The sequence below is a fragment of the Ovis aries genome, chromosome 17, assembly GCF_016772045.2.
Source record: "Ovis aries strain OAR_USU_Benz2616 breed Rambouillet chromosome 17, ARS-UI_Ramb_v3.0, whole genome shotgun sequence".
NCBI classification, from domain to species: Eukaryota; Metazoa; Chordata; class Mammalia; order Artiodactyla; family Bovidae; genus Ovis; species Ovis aries.
The window spans coordinates 16,832,319-16,854,505 of NC_056070.1; the positions used below are offsets into that span (position 1 = coordinate 16,832,319).

General features: G+C 40.8%; 1 protein-coding gene and 1 pseudogene across 4 annotated transcripts in view; both read left to right on the forward strand.

Annotated features, from left to right (window-relative positions):
- The window catches only part of RNF150 (ring finger protein 150), a 286,972-nt gene that overhangs the window by 101,498 nt on the left and 163,287 nt on the right, over window positions 1-22,187 (forward strand). The window lies entirely within an intron of this gene.
- Window positions 1-22,187, forward strand: part of LOC132658068 (regulator of nonsense transcripts 3B-like) — a 136,804-nt pseudogene that overhangs the window by 100,025 nt on the left and 14,592 nt on the right.

Here is a 22,187-nt window from a genome sequence, read left to right on the forward strand (position 1 = left end):
GCTCCTCTGTCCATGGGATTTCACAGGCAAGAATATTGGAGTGAGTTGCCATTTCCTTCCCCAGGGGATCTTCCTGACCCAGGGATCAAACCCATGCCTCTTGCATTGGCAGGCAGATTCTTTACCCCTGAGCCACCTTATCCTCTCCCTCTCTTGCTCCATACCATTGTCTAGAATGTGGTGCTCCCTGTTTGGATTTCACCTACTTTTCACTAAACAAACTCTCGAGGGATGTCTTCCATCAGTACTGATTCCCAAACGAAAAGCTGGAGAAGTACAGTGAGTTTTCCCAAGTGCTTCTGTGTTGTTTTCTGTAAACATTACTCCCACATTTTGTCCCCCGACTCCCGGTACCGCACAGATGTACCTTGGGCTTTTGCATCCTTCGCAAGGGTAGACAGCATCTTGGGTGGGGCCTCAACTTCCTGAACCCTCAATCTGTCATCCACACGGAGCTTCAAATCACCTCCCAGAGCCCCCTCCCTTCTCCCCAGGGCCTTGCTTTTGTCTGTGTCTTTGTCTGGTTTGGGGGCGTCTCATCTGAGACCCTCGGCCTATAGTGAGTATAGGATGTTTCTTTATTTATTCTCTCCTTTCGTGGGTCACGGCTCCCCCATCTCCTGCTGTTTTAAGTCATTTTTCTGCTCCTGTAGCCATCAAACGGGAAGAGATTCCTTTTAAAGCTATTGTTAGGTCCCCAAATGTCAAGGCACTGGGGCTGCTATAACAAAATACCGCAAGCTGGGTAAGTGATAAACAGTAGAAATTCAGTTCTCGCAGGCTGGACGGCCTAGATCAGGGTGCCAGCATGGCAGGAAGGGGGCACTGACGTCTTGTATCCTCAGTTGGTAGAAGGGGCTGGGGAGCTCCGTGGGTCTCTAGTCGAATACAAGTGGGGGTTGTATTCTACCCCTCCCAAAGGCCCCACCTCCTCACTATCACATTGGGCATTAGTATTCCAAGGTGTGAGTTTTGGGGGAAACACAAATATTCAGGCCTGAGCACTAAAAGAAGCTGCCAGCTCTGTGGACTTTCCAGCCTTCTTTTTTGATTTCTTGGACTGAGTCCGCTGGACAGGATGGAAGATACTGAAGTGGTACCACCAAAGGTCTTGTTCTAAGGAATATCCCAAAGTTCAGCACACCCCACGGAGAAGGCAATGGCACCCCACTCCAGTACTCTTGCCTGGCAAATCCCACGGACAGAGGAGCCTGGTAGGCTGCAGTCCATGGGGTCGCTGAGGGCCTGATACGACTGAGCGACTGCACTTTCACCTTTCACTTTCATGCATTGGAGAAGGAAATGGCAACCCACTCCAGTGTTCTTGCCTGGAGAATCCCAGGGACGGGGGAGCCTGGTGAGCTGCCGTCTATGGGGTCGCGGAGTCAGACACAACTGAAGCGACTTAGCAGCAGCAGCAGCAGCAGCAGCAGCAGCACACCCCGCCAGCTATCTCCAGTGTGTCTCCCAGAATGGAGAGAGATCTTCACCCCCACCTCTTTGGGGGCTTTATTCTGGGACCTGAGAAGCAGTCAAGCATTCTCTTTACCTGAATCTCCATAAGGACTAGCCTGACGTCCCAGATTTCTAGGGAAGGGGCCCCAAAGTTGAGTGCCCTTTCTCTGCTTGTGCTACAAGTATAATTTAAATTCTATAAACTATACGTACTTTAACTTAGCAAAATATATATTTCAGATTGTTAGTATATATGCTTGTTTTCCTGTTGGCTGTTTTGAAAGGTCAGTTCCTCTAACATAGGTATATCTAAGGTGGGAACTTAAATTTTTTTTTTTTAAGACTGTGTACACGTGGCCCACTAGCATTCACATTGTTAATCTTCCATTAACGTGTCCTTTCTTAAACGTTACACAAATGACGTTGGCTTCGGCTAATACCATCTTTCCCAGGAAAAATGAAATCAACTTTTACAGATGGAAGCAATTTAGTCCTTGGCGTTGAGTTCCTTAACTTTCTATCTTGGGAAAAATGCATTTTTGATCTAACAGTTTATTGCAAAAATGGTTCAGGCTTCTGTTTATATGATGAGAAAAGAAAATAAATTATATTATTTTGGGGGAAAACTGGGACCAAACGCTCTCAAAGTAATTTGGAAATTCCAAGCCTTGAACTGTTTCATTTCCTTCAGAGAAAAATGCAGGTCTAATAGTCTCATCAGATTGCTTCTGGTTGTTTTTTTCTTTTTTTTTTTTTTTTTGTCTTCTTCCAAATTTCTGATTTCTCTTTGTTATTATTAGCTTATCCTCACATTAAAGTTTTCCCTGTAAACATTGTTCATTGGTCTCCTAGTCTTTATAAGTGATTAAGTATTGACTTAAAAGTAGGGCAGTTTAATTTACATTGGCTGTTTGAGGGATGTGTAGTACATTTATGGTCACTAGCTTTTATGCTTTCTAAAAAGCTAAATGGTGATTTAGTAGGAGGGTAATGATAGAAGTGATCTTGCTTACTTAAAAAAAAGGAAACAAAAAACCTTTAATGGAATGTCGCTTTAGAAAAATATAGAATACTGTTTCCATTAGAGTAAATAAGGACAACCAACCAGTCTATAATTTTCATCTACAACCACCACATAAGCATTTCTTATTATGTTGTATTAAAGAATTTCATGCAGGAAATAAATGAAATGCTGATGCATCTGTGCTAAATAATGGGTCAGGGCCAAGACCATGGGGACGGGCGAAAGGCTAGGACTCAGGCTGGTGGAGTGATCGTTAGAAATACATTCAGACCAGCTGTCCGTGACCTGCAGCCCTTTTGCACCGAGGGCCTTTTAAGTAAGATATAATGAAGAATACATTTATCTTGTGCTGTGCTGTTTGGTATTAGGATATTGTTTTTGAATAATTTCTTTTTAAAAAAAATTAAACGTGACATGAGTAAGCATTATCAATATTTTTCAGATAAATTTGTACATCAACAATTCTGACAAAAATGTTGCACTTAGGATTTTCCATAACAAAATAGGAATATAAAATGTGGCCAGTTCACAACAGAAATTCACTAACCATCTCATGGTTTTCCCTTCATGAAACCAAGTGATTCTCTAACACAGGGGTCCCCAACCTCCAGGATCGAATACCTGATGATCTGAGGTAGAGCTGATGTCATAATAATAGAAATAAAGTGCACAATAAGTGTAATGCCCTTGAATCATCCCCAAACCAGCCCCCTCCTCTGGATTCGTGGAAAAATTGTCTTCCACGAAAACTGTCCCTGGTGCCAAAAAGGTTGGGGCCTGCGGCTCCAACACACCGTTAGCATATGTTCCCAAATGCAGGAGTCTTTCTCAGAAACTTGGAGAGACTTATTATTGCTCACAGAACAAAATCCATGTTCTCGTGTTGTTCAGTGGTACAGTTTCCATTCCTCAAAGTAATTTGGAAATTCCAAACCTTGAACTGTTCATTTCCTTCAGAGAAAAATGTGGGTCTAATAGTCTCATTGGGACTTCCCTGGTGGCTCAGATGGTAAAAGCATCTGCCTACAATGCAGGAGACCTGGATTCAATCCCTGGGTTGGGAAGACCCTCTGGAGAAGGAAATGGCAACCCACTCCAGTACTCTTGCCTGGAAAATCCCATGGGCGGAGGAGCCTGGTGGGCTGCTGTCCATGGGGTCGCAAAGAGGATACAACTGAGCTACTTCACTTTCTCTTTCAATAGTCTCATTAGATTGGTCACATTTTTTGTCTTCTTCCAAATTTCTCAGAAAATTTCTGGAGATGTTATACAGCAGCATGAATGTACGGAGTAGTACACTTAAAAATGGTGAAGATAGTAAATGTTATATTAGCCATTTTTCACCACACACAGAATACATCCACATACTAAACCTAGCAGTCAAGGGCAGTCATGATCTGGCCCCTCCGCTATCTCTCTAGCTTCATCTTTCTTCACCCATTCAACAAATCTTTACCAGCACCCGTTATATGCCAGAAACTTATAAAGAACAGAAATGAACAAGACAAGCACAGCCCCACTTGCAAAATTTAAAATAAAATATTGCCAGAGTGGAAAGGGGTACTATATGTTTGTTTTCATCCCTAATGCTTTGCCATAGATCTTTAGTATTCTCCATACACACTTCACATTTAAGTACTTTTATAGCTTTGTTTATGATACTCTGTTAGTCCTAAAGCCCTCCCAGCTTTCCACCTCCCTCTCAAGTCTCATTTTTCTAGACCTTTTTATCTTTTAAGACTTCATTACACATAACCCAGCGATAAAGCTCTTCCTTTGATGGCCCTATTGTGTTATGTTATGTAGCTTTCCTGGTTCCCCAGGCCTGACTGAGGGCTTAGTACAGTGTTTTGCATATAACAGACACAAAAGAGGACTTGTGAAATGAAGTGACATTATTAAAACATCTTGAAAATTATTTTCTTAGTACACACCAAATACAGTGCTTTCATTGTTTTAATGTTTTTATATCTGTTACATTTCTTTTTTAAATTAATTTTTTTTTAATTGGAGGCTAATTACTTTACAATATTGTAGTGGTTTTTGCCATACATTGACATGAATCAGCCATGGGTGTACATGTGTTCCCCATCCTGAGCCTCTTTCCCACCTCCCTCCCCATCCCATCCCTCAGGGTCATCCCAGTGCACCAGCCCTCCTGAGCGCCCTGTATCATGCATCGAACCTGGACTGGTGATCTATTTCACATATGATAATATACATGTTTCAGTGCTATTCTCTCAAATCACCCTACCCTCACCTTCTCCCACCAAGTCCAAAAAGTCTGTTCTATACGTCTCTGTCTCTTTTGCTGTCTCACATATAGGGTCATCATTACCATCTTTCTAAATTCCATATATATGTGTTAATATACTGTATTAGTGTTTTTCTTTCTGACTTACTTCAGTCTGTGTAGTAGGCTCCAGTTTCATCCACCTCATTAGAACTAATTCAAATGTATTCTTTTTAATGTCTGAGTAATACTCCATTGTGTATATGTACCACAGCTTTCTTACCCATTCATCTGCTGATGCACATCTAGGTTGCTTCCATGTCCTGGCTATTGTAAACAGTGCTGCAATGAACACTGGGGTACACATGTCTCTTTCAATTCTGGTTTCCTCGGTGTGTATGCCCAGCAGTGGGATTGCTGGGTTGTATGGCAGTTCTATTTCCAGTTTTTTAAGGAATCGCCACACTTTCATTTTAAATTTATACTTACATATAAATTTGTATTCATTTATATTTAGTGTTTATTTCTATTTAGTATTTATTTATCTCTTGCCTTGCCTTTCCACTTTAAATGTTCATTTGTATACTACCAAATGCCATCCATTTGATACTTCATTATGAGTGTCTTATGTGCTCAGACTTAGACTCCCGTGAATCATTGCGGGTATATAGCCTTGAGTGGAGTCATTAATGAGGGTCACTGCCTTGTTATGCTGTGTTCTGATAACAAGTTTCGTCTCCTGAAGCAACAGTGCCGTTTTATGGGATTTAGACTTGTCTCACCGTGTGGGGCTTAGGAACACATGCACTTTTCCCCATTGATACTAAGTGCATAATTAACTTTGTGTGTGTCCTTATATCCATTCATCTACTAAGCATTGAATGGCACTCTTCTTAAACTGTAGTGAGGACTCAGGTGTTTTTGACCTTGACAGCTGTGCGGGTGAACAGTTAGCAGCAGCAGAAAGGACCTCTGATTTGGAGCCTTTTGCATTCTGTCTCACATCGAGAGCACACTTGAGATGGGCAGACACCAGCTTCTCCATTCCCCAGAGTGGACACCTAATTCAGAGGAAACATTTTTAGTTATGTCCCTTTTTGTAAATTTTCAGCTTCATTGAGGTGTAACTGACATATAAAATTGTAAGATGTTTAAAGTATACATCTTGGTGATTTGGTATACACTGTGGAAAGATTCCCACCATCTAAGTATTAAACATCCATCACCTTATTTAATCGATTAACCCATTTATTTATACATTTGTTTCTTGGTGAGGACATTTAAGTTCCACTCTCATCAAATTTCAGTTTTGTCCCTTTATTGTTCACTCAGCTTTGGAAGGAGAAGTGCCTGACAACCTGAGAGTTACTAAAAACATATCGGAACTGTGGCTTTTTGCGTTAAATTGTGGAGTGTTTTTGAAAGTAAAGGATAACTTTCATTACCTTAAGGTTGCTTTGATCAGATCAAGAGCAATTAGTCCTTCCTTTGAGAGCCATAGGGTTCTACTGGAGTTTTCTTTAATTTTTTTTTGACATGGACCATTTTTAAAGTCTTTATTGAATTTGTTACAATATAGTTTCTGTTGTTTATGTTCTGGTGTTTGGCCACAAGGCATGTGAGATTTTAGCTTCTGGACCAGGGATTGACTATACACCTCCTGCACTGGAAAGCAAAGTCTTAACCACTGGACCTCCAGGCAAGTCCCCTAATGGATTTTTCATAACTAGTTTCCTAGACCAGCCAAAAGAACTGTGTTTTGTTTTGTTTATAATTTTTTTAAGTTTTTATTTATAAAAAAATTACCAACTGAACAATTTGTAAGTGTACAATTGAACAACATTAAGTATATCTACATTGTTGTGCAAGTGATCTCTAGAACTTTTTCTTCTTGCAAAACTGTTATTCTGTACTCATTAAACTATAACTCATTTCCCCTCACCCCAGCTCCTAGAAGTCACCATTCTGCTTTCTGTTTCTATGAATTTGATTACTTGAGATACATCATTCAAGTGGAGTCATACAGCATTTGACTTTTTGTGACCGGCTTATTTGACTTAGCATAATGTCCTCGAGGTTCACAGGATTTCCTTCCTTTTTAAGACTGAATAGTACGGTATCCCATTATGTGTGTGTATTATATGTATATAGGTGGCGCTAGTGGTAAAGAACCCACCTGCCAACGTTCAGTTCAGTTCAGTTGCTCAGTCGTGTCCGACTCTTTGTGACCCCATGGATTGCAGCTCACCAGGTCTCACTATCCATCACCAGCTCCCAGAGTTTACTCAAACTCATGTCCATTGAGTCAGTGATGCCATCCAACCATCTCATCCTCAGTTGTCCCCTTCCCCTTCCACCTTCAATCTTTCCCAGCATCAGGGTCTTTTCAAATGAGTCAGTTAAGACAGGGTTCGATCCCTAGGTCAGGAAGATCCCCTGGAGGAGGAAATGACAACCCACTCCAGTATTCTTATCTGGGAAATCCCATGGACAGAGGAGCCTGGCCGGCTACAGTCCATAGGGTCACACAGAACTGGATACAACTGAAGTGACTTAGCACGCGTGCGTACACATACACACACAGCACACACATATGCACACACACACACATATTGTATATATTCATTTATCTGTCAGTGGATACTTGGGTTTCTTCTACGTCTTGGCTATTGTGAATAATACTGCTATGGACATGGATGTGCAAATATCTCATCAAGATCCTACTTCCAGTTCTTTTGGATATATACCCACAATTGGGATTAATGGATCATTTGATAATTCTGTTTTTAATTTTTGAGACTCTGCCATACTATTTTCCAAAGTGACTACACCATTTTGCAATCTCATCATTGGTGCACAAGAATTAGTTTCTCCACATACTCACTGACAGTTGCTATTTTCTGTTTTGTTCTGTTTTGTTGATAGTAGCCATCCTAGTGGCTATGAGGGTGAAAATGTGGTTTTGATTTGCATTTCTCTAATGATTAGTAAAGTTTGGTATCTTTTCATATGCTTGTTGGCCATTTCTGTATATTTTTTTTTTGGAGGAATGTCTATTGAAGTTCTTTGTCCATTTTTAAATTGAGTCACTTGTTTTTTTGTTACTATAGTTCCTTATTTATTCTGGGTATTAACTCATCTGACATTTGATTTGCAAATATTTTCTGCCATTCTATAGTTTGGCTTTTCACTCCATTGATTTATAGGACTAGCTTTAACATTATTTGTGAAGGAATTATCTTTGGTTTGCTGATGTATGACCAGTAATTTCTCCTGCCCAAATAAGTACTGACTAAGGAATTCAGTTCTGTGTTTTGTTAAAGTTATCTACCTTCCATAAAACCAATAGCAATAATAAGGGCAATGTTTTTGAACTTTTCTTTATACCAAAGCTTTAATAAAAACTTGTCAAGAATGAAATATAACTATCTGCAGCAACATGGATGGACAAAGAGGTTATTATACTAAGTGAAGTCAGACAAAGACAAATATTATATGATAGCACTGAACGTGTGGAATCTAAAAAATCAGACAAAGGAATCTATATACAAAAGAGAAATAGACTCACAGACATAGGAAACAAACTTAAGGTTTTCAAAGGAGATATGGAACAGGCAAGGATAAATTAGGAGTGTGGGATTAACAAATACAAACTACTATATGTGGAAAAAAAAAAAAAAAAAACCTTACCATCTTTCTTGTGGGCTTCCCTTGTGACTCAGCTGATAAAGAATCCACCTGCAATGCTGGAGACCTGGGTTTGATCCCTGGGTTGATCCCCTGGAGAACGAAAAGGCTACCCACTCCAGTATTCTGTCCTGGAGAATTCCATGGATTGTATAGTCCTTAGGGTGGTAAAGAGTTGGACATGACTAGGTGACTTTCACTTCACCTCACATCCTTCTTTTAACTCTTCTCATATGACAAGTGTTACAGGGTGCTCTGATTTAAAGCTCTTCACAAATTGAACAGGAGCTGAAGAGACGACACAGAGTTTGTTTTCTCATCTGTCTTAGATGCCTGATCTTGAGTTTGTGAAGAGAGATGTGTGGTTTGTACTGTATGGCCTCTCCCATGGTGTTTGAGAAAATATAAGTTGTATCCGTAGAGATGATCTGCAAGTTACTTGGAATTGCAAGAGAATAGAGTTCCTTTCTACAAATCATCAAGGAGATGACACACTAAGTACCCAGGATAGAATTCAGGGAAAATGTTTGCCTTTTTTTTTAAAGGAAATATGTGCATTCTGTGGTTTCTGTAGAGCATTTCATCTAAGGGAATATCAGTGTGTTCACAAGTTATATATAGCCAGCTTCTCCATTGAAATGCAGCTAACTTTTGGGTGACTGCAAGAAAAACTATGAAAATATCTAGGCCATTCTTAGGATCAAATGCTTCCTGAGCACCTGTGGAGAAAGCAAGTTATTGTTCATGATTATGGCATATTTTAATAAATGATATCAGTTTTGATAAACCTTAATGTTATTTTTGATCACTGATTTCTGAATCTTCTCTAAATTGATGTCATTGTATCAAATAAAGTTCAATAAATAACTGGTTGCCTTTTAGCACATGAGCTCTACTGGCAAGGATTTTTTAATTTGAAATGATACTTTCACTATTAAAAAAACATGAAATAAAATGAAGTGTCAAGATTACCTTTGGGAATTTTATAGTGTTTTAAAATTAAGAAACATTCATTTTCACCATAATCCCGACACCAGCACTAAAGTCCAGAGGCTCAAGTACTCAACAATTCTTGCTTGAAAATAAATCGCAAGATTGTAATTGATATTTAATTTTAAAGAAGGAGATTAAAGAGCATGGTACTGCATTGTTGCTTTATTACTTTGTTTTTTAGGGTTCTCTCCTGACAGTAAAATTCACACTCCATTTATCTAAAGAGCCATAAAGCTGGAATTTCCTAAGAGCACCATATGTAATGATTATGGCAAAATTCCAGGAATTTCCGGTGGGGAACAGGCTTTTACTCTTTCTGAAACTGTCAAGCTGCTGGCAGAAGCAAGCACTCTAGTTAAATGACTAAGCGTATGATCTCAGAGACATGGCCCAGTCCTTCGGAAGAATCCACGAGGAACATCTGGCTGAGCGACCGAGCACCGTTTGTAGCCATGCATATCACAGATTAATCATCAAGGACTGCGAGGAGTTCCAGCCACCACCTCTTAATGAAAGCCACATGTGAACCCATCGGGGTTTTTTTTTTTTTCACATGGCATCAGTGACGTTTGAATGCAGCAGTTGTCTAGCGCTCCACACAGTCATATGATTAATTCCACTGAGGGGCTTTGGGGTTCCAGCTGGTCCCGACACTCTGCACTCAGTATGCAGGGTGAGACTTCCACAGGGTGTCCGTCAGTAGCAGAGCATTCTCAGGCCTGCCTCCATCATCTGTTCTAATCTGGCTTTCAGTTCCTGTCCGAGTGGCTCTGACATCTTGCATCTTGATTAGGCAACATATGCATCTTGATTAGGCAAGAGTGGACCAAAAAAAACCTCTAAGCTCATGAACTAGCTGATGATCTTTAAGAATGCCAGTGCATTCTTAAAGAACTGGTGGCTTACATTCTATTGGATAAGAACTTGTCATGGTTCTGGTTCTTGTCAAGGTATATAGAAAAGTTTAAAAAAAGTATTGTAGATTGGGAATTTTTATAAAAAGAAGAAAAAATTCTGAACTAAGCTCCTATTACTAGGGCAAGGATGAAGAACTAAAATGAAATAATTAGTAAATGCTTAAAAGAGTACTGGTTTTCTTTTGAAAGAAGAGCTACCATACTAATTTCAACTCACTCTGTGGGAACAGCAATCACCTCTTCAGACTCCAGCTTGTTTATGACTTGGTAGGAAGGCATCAATAAACAGAGCTACCATTAAAAAAAAAAAAGAATGCCAATGCAGGAAAGATTAAAAAGCAATGTCTAAAAATACCATGTATTGACATATATATATGGAATCTAGAAGGACTGTACCAACAATCCTACATGCAGGGCAGCAAGGGAGACACAGACGTAAAAAGAGACTTTTGGACTCATTGGGAGAAGGAGAGGGTGGGATGATTTGAGAGAATAGCATTGAAACATATATATTACCATATGTACAGTGGATGACCAGTGCGAGTTTGATGATGCAGGGACCCAAAGCCGCTCTGTGACAACCTGCAGAAATAGTGGAGGGGCTTCAGGATGGAGGGCACACCTGTATACCTATGGCCAATTCATACCGATATGTGGCAGAAATCATCACAATTTCATAGAGTAACTATCCTCCAATTAAATAAATTTTTTAATAAGAAAAAAAAAAGCAATGTCTAAGCCAGTGTCCTTGAACAATACTTGTTAAAACAATTGGAATATGTCCATACAATCTAAACAGTGGGTCAGGAGGTGTGCTCTGCCCCATTCCGTCACTCGGGGACCAAGGCTGATAGAAGCTCACTTTCCATGGCTTCCAAGGTTTCTCTGGGTGTCCACACTCAGCCAGCAGTTGGGGAAAGAGAAGGAAGTGGAAGGTGGTTGTGGTCCAGGCAGGGAGGTGATTCATATTCCCCTGACCAGGACTTAATCCCATGGCTGTTGCTAATCAAGAGGGAGACGGGGAATTGGAGTTTTTGTGCCAAGGTGCAGAAAAAGCAAGTTTAGACGCTAGCTACCCAGCCTCTGCTGTAGAAGTGATGGGAGCCAGGTAGAAGAAGAAGAGCAGAATTGAGGCTTTTTAATGTATAACCGAGTATGTCTCTGTGTGTCATTTGAACAACAGAAATATGTAACCTATTCCAAAAATAAACGACACTTTTCAGAAAAAGTAAAGTCATTGTCTCTATAACATTTAGGGCCCTTATCCTCAATCATACACCGTGTACTCCAGATGGGTTTGTCATTTATCATGGCTTACGCACATGCTCTAATTCCTTTTGAACCAGACTGGTTCCAGAATCAGGGGAAACCTCTCCATGACCTGGATTCCTCAATTTGGGGATTTTTTTCCTTCCCTTGTCTCCATTGGATGGCCCACCAATAGGGAATGATTGTGTGATTAGGTGATAAGAGGAGTTAGCCTTGTCTGTGTTGAACTAGGGGAAAGCATCTAATCATGCCTCTAAAAGTCACTGTAAGGACCGCCCCCCCACACACACCTCAAATCTGGTCTGGAGAATGGCAGCCACAGCGCATCATAGCTCTATAGGTCACATCTGAGACCCAGAGGCATTCCATCTCACTCCCCTGCTTAAATGCCTGCGGGTCTTCACACTCCTTATTATTCTGTTTTCTTTTCTTGAGGTTTGCATACTTTTTATTGTTATTTGTGGTTGTGCCACATGGCATACAGGATCTTCCCCAACGAGGGATTCAACCTATGCCCCCTGCATTGGGAACTCAGAGTCCGAACCACTAGACTGCCAGGGAAGTCCCATGCTCTTTATCATTGTGAGACCTTGACTTCTTCGACTAATGGATGAGGTTCTGATCTGTTTGCCTGTGTGTTCCCAACTTCCCATCTTGACAAGTCCTTTGAGTTTTCCCTATGACTGAAACCAGAGATTCTCACACTGATATTCCATGGCAGATTTTTCTGGAAGGCATTATCAGCTGTGAGGCAGACAAAAAAGTAGTACATGAGCAAATCCATTTGCGAAAGATTATATGCTGCATCCTGTATTGCCTTTTGGGAGAAGATATGTTCTGAAGAGTCTGAGAAGCTCTGGAGTTTAGACTGTTGTTTAATTTTGTTCCTCCTTGGAACACATAAAATGAATCACATATTCCACCTAAATGTCCCTGGGCACTGATACACAGAACATCAAGTTGGAATGACTTGGGTGATCCAACGTGGTCACCATGGATCACACGGGACTACTATGCACTTGACATGAGTCTCATATTACATTTCTATGCAGCTGTGGGATTCCTTGTTAATTCTTCCATGAACATTCTGTGCAGAGCAAATAATTTCTTCCAGGATACTCTCACTTTGTGGCTTTACTCCATGTGTGATAAATATTTGTCCGTGTTTCTTAGTCATCAACTGTGTGTTTTCTTTCCTTGATGATTGATATGTTCATTCTAAGGGATTGCAGAGTCTAGTAAAGTGCCTGACACATAATGTTATGATCGGGTTTCTTTTGTCCCCTCTTTCTGTACATATTTTAAAGATAGAAAGACACTTAAGTTTTTTTATTTTGCTTAAAAATTTTTTAATGCATATATGATTTGTAAAGCTAATAAGTATCCTGTTCTCAGAAGAAACTTAGAACATTTTAACTCCAGTCATCTCCCGCCCCTATTCTTGTTTATTTAGGTCTATTTTTAAATATTTTTTCAAATTCCGTTCTGTAGTTACATTGCTAGAGACGGATCTCAACTCCCACTCGCATCTTGAGTATCTGCCACATCTTGTTTTTTGTTACAATAGAAGTCTAACTTTTCAGTTGCCTATGACCAACCCATTGGCCATTCAGGGACTGCCACCTCCACCCTATCTAATTTTTGGTTCTGCGAATTTTCCTCATGGGCTTAAAATCCTAGCAATGCTTTTCAAAGAATATCTGTTATGTTTTGGCAAGCATTTCTTAGGGTTTCATATGAAATACATTTACCAGTTAACTATATGCTGGCATAAACTGAGGTTTATTGCATGGTAAATGATAAATGGATGTATGGATAAAGTAGAAAAACTTTCTGGCACAAAGAAGCAGAGCAAACAAGGGAGGCAGGAAAGCACAAAGGCGATTTGTTATCTTTTAGTTTGTCCAGAGAAATGCTGTCCAACTTGTTAGTTGCTAGCTGTGTGTGGCTTGGAGACCTTGAAATGTGGATAGTGAATGGACACATGCTGAAGTTGTTAAATACAAACTAGATTTTGAGGACTTAATATTAAAAAAGGAAGTAAAATATTCTAATAAAATTTTATATGAATCTGTTAAAGTAATATTTGGGATATATTGAGTAAAACATATTAAATGTCACCTCTGTTAATTTGGCTACATCAGGGTTCGATCTCTCAGTTGGGAAGATCCCCTGGAGAAGGGAAAGGCTACCCACTCCAGTATTCTGGCCTGGAGAATTCCATGGACTGTATAGTCAATGGGGTTGCAAAGAATTGGACACGACTGAGCAACTTTCACTTTCCCCTTCACATTTAAATTTTATTTATACCTCCCCTGTTTCTCTTGACCAACACTAGAGTACATTGTAGATACACAATAAATATGAATCAAACAAAAGAAGACACTTGTTGTTCAGTCGCTAAGTCATGTCCGACTCTACGACCAGGGACTGCAGCACACCAGGCTTCCCTGTCCTTCACTATCTCCTGGAGCTTGCTCAAACTCATGTCTATTGAGTCAGTGATGCCATCCAGCCATCTCATCCTGTGTTGTCCCCTTCTCCACCTACCCTCAATTTTTCCCAGCATCAGAGTCTTTTCCAGTGAGTTGGCTCTTTGCATCAGGTAGCCAAAGTATTGGAGCTTCAGCTTCAGTATCAACCCTTCCAGTGGATATTCAGGGTTGATTTCCTTTGGGATTGAATGGGTCTGATCTCCTTGTTGTCCAAGGGACTCTCAAGAGTCTTCTCCAACACCATAGTTCAAAAGCACCAATTCTTTGACACTCAGCCTTCTTTATGGTCCAACTCTCACATCCATGCACGACTACTGGAAAAACCATAGCTTGGACTATACGCACTTTTGTGGGCAAAGTGATGGCTCCACTTTTTAATACACTGTCTAAGTTTGTCATAGCTTTTCTTCCAAGGAGCAAGCGTCTTTTAATTTCATGGCTTCAGTCACCATCCACAGTGATTTTGGAGCTGTGAATGAAGCTGTAAAAATGAGTGCCACAAAATCTGCAAACCACTTCCCATACTGGATTTACTGTGGATCAGATTCATCCATCCAAGGAAGTACAAGAGGTAAGGCTAGAATTCAGTTCCCTCCAAGTGGAACATTTAGATGGAAAGTAGTTGAGGGAAATGAATTTAGATAAATGCTTTTAACAATCACCTGAGGAGAACAACACACACCTATAGTTTTTCACATTTTCATCACACTTTGTTTCGGTGATGTAGAAACATTTTGGCATAATATATCATGAAAAGGACTTAAAGAATCTCAAGAATGCAATCAGAACTTTCTCAATTTGATATTGTTTTCTTCTCTGAAATTTTAGCCAATCTGCTTCCCTACATTAGCTTTCTGCTGGGATGTAGAAAAAATTATTTATTACATTCCAGAATTTTGAAGCTTGCTTGATTACTGTATAGCATTTGCCTTTACCTTGAGAAATGAATTGTAACTGGCAAGTCAGACAGACGAAAAGTTTACAAAGCCACCACCTCACTTCCATCTATATATAGCCATTAAGCTTTGTATTAGTGAAAGCATTGAAAGCCGTAGTCACTCAGTTGTGTCCGACTCTTTGCGACCCCATGGACTATACAGTCTATGGAATTCTCCAGGCCAGATTACTGGAGTGGGTAGTCTTTCCCTTCTCCAGGGAATCTTCCCAATCCAGGAATCGAACGCAGGTCTCCCGCATTACCGCTGTAACCAAGTCCGTGTCTTTTCTTTCTAAGGGGCAGGATAGAATAGTGAAGTCGTGAAAGAGGATCATAAAAGAAAATATCCGTCTAAAATATCTGAGGCTTCCAGAGAGCTGTTGTCCCACCAGCCTGCAGAATAAACCCCGGTGCCAGGGGATCCTGAGCCTGTTGTGTACCAGCTGACTGTCCCCAGAGACCATTTTTGCCCTTCTTTCTTGTCACCCTTCTTCTCTGAAATGGACACCAATGTTTTAGGATGTTTGCTGAGCCTCCAGTTGCTGTAAGTCAGTGCAGCTTCTGCCCCAGGATTCTGCTCAGATCAGGAATGCAGCATGAGTTCCAGGGCAAACTCTTCTCTGTTTCTGAGTTACAGGAGCAGTTCACAAGCTGTGTGACTCAGCTAGGTCTCATGTCTCCCTATTTGACTCCCACGGTCACGAAAGTCTATCTCATTCACAGTTTCTCCCATGCGTGGAGTATGGGTATAGGGCACCAGAGACTGATGACCTTTGGGCATGTTACTGATAAACCTGATTCCCACATGTTGGGCTTTTACCTGTAACAGAGAGACACATCTGTTACCCCAAGGGCCTATGTTGGGGAAACAGGCATATGGACCAAATGATTAAAGCATTTGGAAGTAGAAAGCCCAGTTGTCTTTGAAGTGGAATTATCTGTAACTTTTATCAGATGTCTTCCCGATGTTACCCATATGTTTAGCGTTCCAGTTTGCAGGCACGGAATTGCCCAGTTACCTCTATTGTTAGCTGAAGGAAAAAAAATAGTCCCTAAAGTCGTGGAGAGCCAGATTTCATGATTCTGCATCTCTTCTTCTGTTACCTCCTGACCCCTGAGATTTCTGATGCTACTCAGGGATGCTTCTCAGTGTGCAGCAAGCCCCGCCCCCCCCCACCACCACCACCACCAACGACAGAAAAAGAGGACGAGAAAAATGTTTTATTTGCTCAATGCAGATTAACCGCAGTGTTTCTTGGTTTTCATGGCCAGTATGAAGGGTCCAGTCTAGCCAGAACTTCCTCCTCAACCCTCCATGGATCTTACTCAGTAATCTAATCAAATGAAACATCTCAGATCATGAAGAGCTTCTGGAAAAAAAAAAAAAGGCAAAGCATGAAATGATACATCAAATGACTAATTGGTGAGCTGAGCTGAGTAGTTTGGAATTGTATGGTTGGCCACGGTTTATAGAGTTTGTCCTGTTCTCCTGTTTTGAAAGAATGACGTAAAGATGCCCACAAACTTCTGGTCCTCTGGGCGGTAGAAAGAGGGATTGCAAACAGGATGGACAAAGGAAGGATTTTTTTTAGAGCCAGGACTCATGAGAAATTGCCTCTGGGAAAATCTGAAAAGCTCCATGAGCAGGCCCCCCCTCCATAGGCACAATGCTTCGGCCACAGAGATTAGGCTGAATCCCAGCCCATTTGCTCCTCAGCCTAAAGCCGTTGCCCAACATGTACTGCCTTTTGTAGTGGCTTTATCTTACAGCACAGAATTTTAACCCTTGTGCGTATAAATTACCCGTAAAACTCTTGCCTACTGGAGAGTTGAGGAGAGAGGGAGATAAAAAAAACGGCTCTCAAAATTCCCACTAAACAAGAGTCAGCCAAAGTACCAGAGGCTGTGGACCAGTCAACACATTTAGAGAAACCTACAAAACATCTGTTTGAGAGAGTTTAAGGATTGTTCTTGCCATTGGCCATTGAAACAAAACAAAAACAAGCCAACATGCCAACAAAAGTCTCCAGAGGCCAAGGAGCTGAGAAGAGACTGCTTTGTGGATGAGTCAGCTGAGCGCTGGGACATCTAGAGAAGCAGTGATTTTCAGAAGGTTAAAGGAGGGGATAAATCCACCAAGCAGGTGGTACAGTGTATGCAAATTAGTATTTATATCGTACTTCATGGGTGATTCAAGGAGTTTGCCAGGCTAATTTTGACTTAACGAGCTCTATTTAGAGCCTAACTATAAACTCCTAGTCAGTTTGTGTATTGAAAGCTTTATTCTTTGTTATCTTGAGTTCAGTTCAGTTCAGTTGCTCAGTCGTGTCCGACTCTTTGCGACCCTATGAATCGCAGCACTCCAGGCCTCCCTGTCCATCACCAACTCCCGAAGTTCACTCAGACTCACGTCCATCGAGTGATCCATGATGCCATCCAGCCATCTCATCCTCTGTCGTCCCCTTCTCCTCCTGCCCCCAATCCCTCCCAGCATCAGAGTCTTTTCCAATGAGTCAACTCTTCGCATGAGGTGGCCAAAGTACTAGAGTTTCAGCTTTAGCATCATTCCTTCCAAAGAAATCCCAGGGCTGATCTTCTTCAGAATGGACTGGTTGGATCTCCTTGCAGTCCAATGGACTCTCAAGAGTCTTCTCCAACACCACAGTTCAAAAGCATCAATTCTTCAGCACTCAGCCTTCTTCACAGTCCAACTCTCATGTCCGTACATGACTACTGGAAAAACCATAGCCTTGACTAGATGGACCTTAGTCGGCAAAGTAATGTCTCTGCTTTTGAATATGCTATCTAGGTTGCTCATAACTTTTCCTCCAAGGAGTAAGCATCTTTTAATTTCATGGCTGCATTCACCATCTGCAGTGATTTTGGAGCCCAAAAATATAAAGTCTGACACTGTTTCCACTGTTTCCCCATCTATTTCCCATGAAGTGATAGGACCAGATGCCATGATCTTCGTTTTCTGAATGTTGAGCTTTAAGCCAACTTTTTCGCTCTCCTCTTTCACTTTCATCAAGAGGCTTTTTAGTTCCTCTTCACTTTCTGCCATAAGGGTGATGTCACCTGCATATCTGAGGTTATTGATATTCCTTCTAACAACCTTGATTCCAGCTTGTATTTCTTCCAGTCCAGTGTTTCTTCCAGTCCAGCATTTCTCATGGAGAGGGTCTATCAAAGGACCAGGAAAATAACCTTGCTGTTGAGAACCTTCTATACTTTAAATATCTGCTGTTCAGAAACCCATTTGAATTGGTTAATATTAAATGCACGTGAAAGAGACATTTGCTCTTAACCAGACTTGGAGATATGTTAAGATTTTCATATGCATTTCCAGATGGAAGGTATGTAAATCTCACTTGAGCTCATAAACATATGTTGAGAAATTTAACGGGGCGGTTGGGGGGGCGTGGGCGGGGGTGCAGCGTGGACCCTGGGAGAGGTGATGATAATAATTATGAAAATTTAAAATTTAGTGCATATTTCTAATCCTGAGCACAGCTTACTTGAGGAATCACTTTAAAACCCTGTCTCATTCTGAGACAGTTTTACAGTAAAATTCCCATTAAAATGAAAGCAATCTGATTGTCGATTTTCTTCATCTAATAAGAACTAAATATAGTCTTTCTAAGACTTCTACCAAGCATGACAGTGATATTTCAAAAAATCTCTTTTCATATCTAGAGAATAGAGCTGTAGATCAACTACCTAGAACTAGAGGCACGAGCCACAAATACCTGAAATTATTTTCTTGATGATTATAAGGTATTTTACATTTGACATGAATCTTTTCATTCTAGACCACTGATTTTTATTTACATTCTGAATCCAAGTGTTTGCCTCTTTTGGTTAAATAAGATTAAAATGTTGATGTGGTCTATACAAAATCAAAAATTATGTTTCAGGAAATCCTGAACTCACTTTATTTGCCCTATTACCATTTCTTGGGTAAAGTTCCTTATATATTTATATTTATATTTCTCTGCTGTCAAGTTGCTTTCATTGGATGTTTTTTGATAACTCTACAGCTAAATAGGAAAAAAGCCTGGCAGTGTCATATAACTGGGACAACCCGTAGGAAAAAGTCCTGTGCCATATTCAGTGAAGCTACTGCCTTTTCCACCTTTATTTCTTTGGGTCAAAAAATATGAGGTCAAAAAAAAAAAAGGATCAGCAGTTTTGGGGGCAATTTTATTCCCCCCCTTTTAAGTCTTTATTGAATTTGTTACTCTAATGTTTCTGTTTTATGTTTTGGGAGTGTTTTGGCCCCAAGGCATGTGGCTCTTAGCTCTCCAAGCAAGAAGTCCCTATTTTCCCTTAAAAAAAATCATGCATGGATACAACTGCAGGATGCTGGGAAAGTGGCTTGTGGCATCTTCTCTACCATCCTTGTTGTGATCGCCTGGCAGGCAGCTGGCAGCTCTGAACCCTTTCTGGCCTCTCTTCTTGTGCTGCCTGTCTCTGGAAGCCATGTGCCAAAACCAGACAGGGAGGGTATGCATGGCAGAAGGCTTGTTTCAGTGGCAAAGGCTTAGAGGAAGTTAGATAAGGCCAGGGGTGTTGCCGTGCCTGTTCACATAGAGTGTTAACGTTCAGAGGGAGGCACAGGCTCCCAGGCTGGAGGGCTCCGAGTACCGCAGTGAGACCTCTGAACTTTATTCAGCAGGCAGTGAAGAGACCCTGAGGTCTCACAAGCAGGGAGGAAGATGGCAGAGTGTATTAAGACCCTGGATGATGTGGTCATGGCGGTGAAATGGAGAAGGGCTCTGGTGGACCGAGAGGAGTGTAACTGGATAGGAGAACGCTGAGAGAGGCTTTGCAAAGGACAAAGAGGTCCTGTCTGAACCCCTCTGGTGAGAGCTGACGTGAAAAGGAAAGGGAGGGTTCAAGATGCAGAATATTAGGACATGACAAGTTAGAGGGACAAGACTGACACTTAAGGAGAAAAGGCTATGCTCAAGTTTACACATGTCCACCTTCATGCGGTGTGACCTTGAGTGTGTGCTTCTCATGTGTCCTGCCCACCCCCATCCTGTGTTGGTAGTTAGGAACTTATAATATCTGCATCCAACAAAACAGTATATTTTAGAAAATTATAGTATCTGCAACCAACAAAATGGTATATTTTACGTGTTTACATACTCTAAGGAGTATACAGTGTTTTATTATTGGCAGTGTGTTATGAAAGATTATTTATTTTTTAATTGAAGTATAGTTGATTTATAATGCTGTGTTAGTTTCAGATGTATGTTATTCAGTTATATGTATATAACTGAATTCTTTTTCAGATTCTTTTCCATTGTAGGTTATTACAAGATACTGAATATAGTTCCCTGTGCTATTCAGTAGGACCTTGCAGTTTATTTTATGTATAGTGGTGGATATATGTTAATCCCAAACTTCTAGTTTACCCCTGTCCCTCTTCCCTCTTTGGTAACCATAAGTTTTCTGTCTGTGAATCCATATCGCTTTTGTAAATAAGCTCATTTGTATACTGTTTTTTAGATTCCACCTGTAAGTGATATCATGTAATATCTGACTTTCTGTCTGACATGCTTCACTTAGTATGATAATCTTTAGGCCCATACATGCTGCTGCAGATGGCATTATTTCATTCTTTTTATGGCTGAGTAATACTCCATTGTGTATATATACCACACCTCTTTATCCATTCCTCTGTTGAGGGATACTTAGGTTGCTTCCTAGTCTTGGCTATTATATATTTATTATTATATTGGATTTATTATTGGAGGTTTATAGAGGAGTAAAACAAAGAGTTAAAAATCTGCATACATACATTTATAGCAGCTTTGCTCATAATAAAACTTGAAAGCAACCATGGTGTCCTTCCGTCAGTGAGTGGGTAAGTCAACTGTGGTACTCTCAGACAATGGAACATTGTTCAGTGCTAACAAGAAACGAGCCACCAAGCCAGAAAAAGCCAGGAAAAGGAACCATAAATGCATATTACTAAGTGAGAGATGTCAATCCAAAAAGGCTACAGACTGTATGATTCCAACTATATGACATTCTGGAAAAGGCAAAACAGTGGGGACAGTAGAAAGATCAGATGTTGCCATGGGTTTAGGGTGAGAGAGGGGTGAAGAGGCGAACACAGAGGATTGTTAGTATCTGTATGATATTGTAATGGTCAGTTCATGTCAATATCCAAGTGTCAAAACCCAGAGAATATGTGACGCGAAGATGAATCCTGATATAGACGAAGGGCTTGGAGTGATATTTGATGTTTCACTGTAAGTTCATTGATCACTCATAACAAGGTGCCACGGTGGTGAAGGGGTGCTGGTGGTGAAGACTGGAAGGGTTGGGAGACACTTGTGGGAACACTGTACTTGCTGCTCAGTTTGCTTTGAACTTAAAACTGTTCTGAAAAATAAATTCTATTTAATTGGGAAAAAAGGCCTAAGATGATCCCCAAATTTTAAGTCTTTAACTAAAATAATAGCAATAAAAATGCTCCTCACTGGAGTAAGACTGTTAGGAAAATAAGCTGATTTCTGAGAAAGGTGATAAATTCTCAGGACATTTGAAGTCCAGGGGACTTGAATAACAATCATGTGGAGACATTCAGGAAGTCATTGGAAAGCAAGACTGGGTCATATTATACTTGACATTCTTATGGCACTTAACAACTACAAAGTGTGTCTATGTGTGTTGACTTGTCTTGTTTTGTTTCCCATGCATGGGGTAAAGAGATCAGGGAGATGATTCCTACAGATTTCTTTCACCCGTGGGATTTTGTGACCTTCAGGAAACGATTGGGTGTGAGATAGAAATGCGAGTGTCACCTCAAGGTGATGTGAGCACTGACAGTGGAGGAGCTTATCAAAGGGAACAGATCTGGGCTCCAAACAGAATCTGGAGCTGGGCACTGGGTGCAGGATAGAGATTCAGGGGAGCCATCAGACCTAGTGAGGAGAAGCCTACTGGACATGCCCACTGGGACATGGAGAACAGCACAGGGACATTGCAAAAAGTTTCATGCAGCAGTAGATGGTCAGCCAGCTGCAGAGATGGTAAAGAAGCCGGGTGGAAACTGATAATTTGGAAATTTGGAAATTAGGTTGCTTTTACCTTTGAGAAGCTCATCGTTTTGAGTGGTAGGGTCAGCAAACATTGTCAAAAGCTGGGCAAACAGCAAGTG